General features: G+C 35.8%; 1 protein-coding gene across 1 annotated transcript in view; it reads right to left on the bottom strand.

The window, feature by feature from the left end:
* The window catches only part of BRCA1 (breast cancer 1, early onset), a 71,908-nt gene that overhangs the window by 48,495 nt on the left and 20,744 nt on the right, over positions 1-2,669 (bottom strand). The window lies entirely within an intron of this gene.

Below are 2,669 nucleotides of genomic sequence, written 5' to 3'. Positions count from 1 at the left end.
GCCTCCCAGAGTGCTAGGATTACAGGCGTGAGCCACCGCGCCCGGCCTTAAAGTTACTTCTAATCCTTGTTTTCTACCTCAAATTTGCCTATTAATTCTGTATTTCACTGAATCTAAGACATCACCAATGTTACACGCACCATTATTTTCTGTACCACTAAGAAAGAAAGCATACTAAATTTTTTTTTTTTTGAGACAGGGTTCCCACTCTGTCACCCAGGCTGGAGTGGAGGGCAGTGGTGCTAACGTAACGTAGGTCACTGCAACCTTGACCTCCCTGGCTCAAGTGATCCTCTTGCCTCAGCTTCCTGAGTGGCTGGGACTACAGGCATGCACCAGCACACCTGACCAATTTTTTTTTTTTGGGTAGAGATGGGGGTCTCACTATGTTGCTCAGGCTGGTCTTGAACTCCTGGCTTCAAGAGATCCTCCCTCCCCAGCCTCCTAAAGTGCTGGGATTACCATGCCCAGACCATAAACACACTAAATTAAAAACAATGACACACTGCAGATAGTAAAATGCTCCCAATTTCAAAGATGTTAAGATATGAAAAATGTGCATTTTAGGATTGATAATGTGTGAGACCAGTGGGAGTGATTTTAAACACATTATAGATACAGAGCTAAAGTTTACCTAGACCAGCTAGTCATAGAAAATAATCATGCAAACTTCCTGAGTTTTCATGGACAGCTACTTGAGCATTGGCTTCCAGGCCTATGCAACACTTACACTGCAATCCTGTGTCAAGCTCAAAAGCATGAACGATATTCAATAGTTCTTCAACAAGTTGACTAAATCTTGTACTTTCTTGTAGGCTTCTGAAATTAAATTGTTTGAGAGACACGCTCAGCAAGTAATTATCAACTTTTTAAAGACACTAAAATAAGGAAAGACATGTAGACAAATAAAAACAAGATATAGCAATAGTAAAAAACCTATATTTGAAGAACAGAGCCATCAGTGATATTACACTAATAATCATTGACATCAGGATTAACTGTGTGGCAGTATTGATTGATTTTATAATTTTTTTGTCATTCATTTAAATTTGCCAAGAGCCTAAAGCTATCTGCATAATCTTACCCTGAATCCACAGTAGATATAAATCCACTGCATAGAGAACTTACTACTCTTAACATCCAAACCCTACCCAATCCCTCACTGCTAGCTGTGTTTCTTAGGGATTTCTGTCAAATAATGATTACATTATTTTGAAAGCACAGATTGATAACAGCATCCAATGAGAGATTTGGGTTTAGAAAAGTGGGAGGAAAATACCATTCATTTCTTTAAATATCCGAGTGCCTATTATGTACCAAATATTGGAGAGACACTATTGATTGAGATAGACGAAGTCACTACCCTAATACAACTTACATCATGGCAGAGAAGCACGATATATAAATACATTGTGTGTATAAATAATTAGGCAGAAATAAACTCAATGAAGAAAAATAAAAGCAAGATTAGCAATTGGGGCAGGGTGATACAATGCTACTTTAGATAAGACTGTAAGTTCTTACACTACACAGAAGCATCAGAAAAAGGCAATAAGTTGCTAATACCTGTATATGGCAGATGTCCCACAAAATGTTCAGGGAAATAGCTTAGAAATGATTTAATGTGCTTAAAACACTTTTATACATTTTTCTACTGATGAATGGCTTTATAGGAATACAGCTATGTTATAAAAGAATTTCTACTTTTTCCTGCTGTTGTAGTTTCCAACTTCCCATCATTACCCAAATTATATACCTTTTGGTTATATCATTCTTACACAAAGGACACTGTGAAGGCCCTTTCTTCTGGTTGAGAAGTTTCAGCATGCAAAATCTATAAATTATAAAGGAAAGAACAATACAAGTTACTTTCTTTTGTAGAGAGAATATTCAAAAGACAAATAGCTATAAAAAGATAATATCACAAGTCCCCTTAAGAGCCATTTAAAAGGTAATGGCAGGTGAATAACAACCAATGGTTTTCTAATTATTTTTAAATGCTGCATAAACAAAAACCCAAACTACATAGCAATGATCTATGAAAACTGAACTTACGTGCATATGGCTTACTGTTATGACCAAACAAAACCTATTGAAAGTTAATATGGCATATTTAATGATATAGTCATAATTATGTCATGCTGCATAATCAGATATAAATGATAAGTAGTTCATGTAAAATGACTATTAGTTTAAAAACTCAGCACCTCACCACAAAGCTACTATAATTAAGACTGTGGTAACAGCATAAGGGTAGACATATATATCAATGGAATAGAATTGAGAATCTAGAAATAAACCCATACATACATCTGTAAACAGTTGATATTCAACAATGATACCAAGACAGTTAAATGGGGGAAAGACAGTTTTTTTAAACAAATGGTATGGGGACAACTGGATAGCCACACACAAAAGAATGAAGTTAGACTCCTACCTCATACCACACATAAAAACTCAAAATGGATCATAAACCAGAAGTAGAGAGAAACAGTAGTTATGATAATTAAAAGCAATGATTCACTCATACAATCAATATTTACTACATGTCTAATACTGTTCTAGATGCAGGGGATTCAATGGAAAAACAAAATAAAATCCCTGCAAAATAAAATATTAATATAGGCCGGGCACGTTGGCTCACGCCTGTAATCCTAGCACTCTGGGAG

Source organism: Propithecus coquereli, unplaced genomic scaffold, assembly GCF_000956105.1.
Source record: "Propithecus coquereli isolate 6110/MARCELLA unplaced genomic scaffold, Pcoq_1.0 Scaffold515, whole genome shotgun sequence".
Taxonomy (NCBI): domain Eukaryota; kingdom Metazoa; phylum Chordata; class Mammalia; order Primates; family Indriidae; genus Propithecus; species Propithecus coquereli.
The sequence above is the reverse complement of the archived record's forward strand: the minus strand, read 5'-3'. Positions and strand labels throughout refer to the sequence as shown.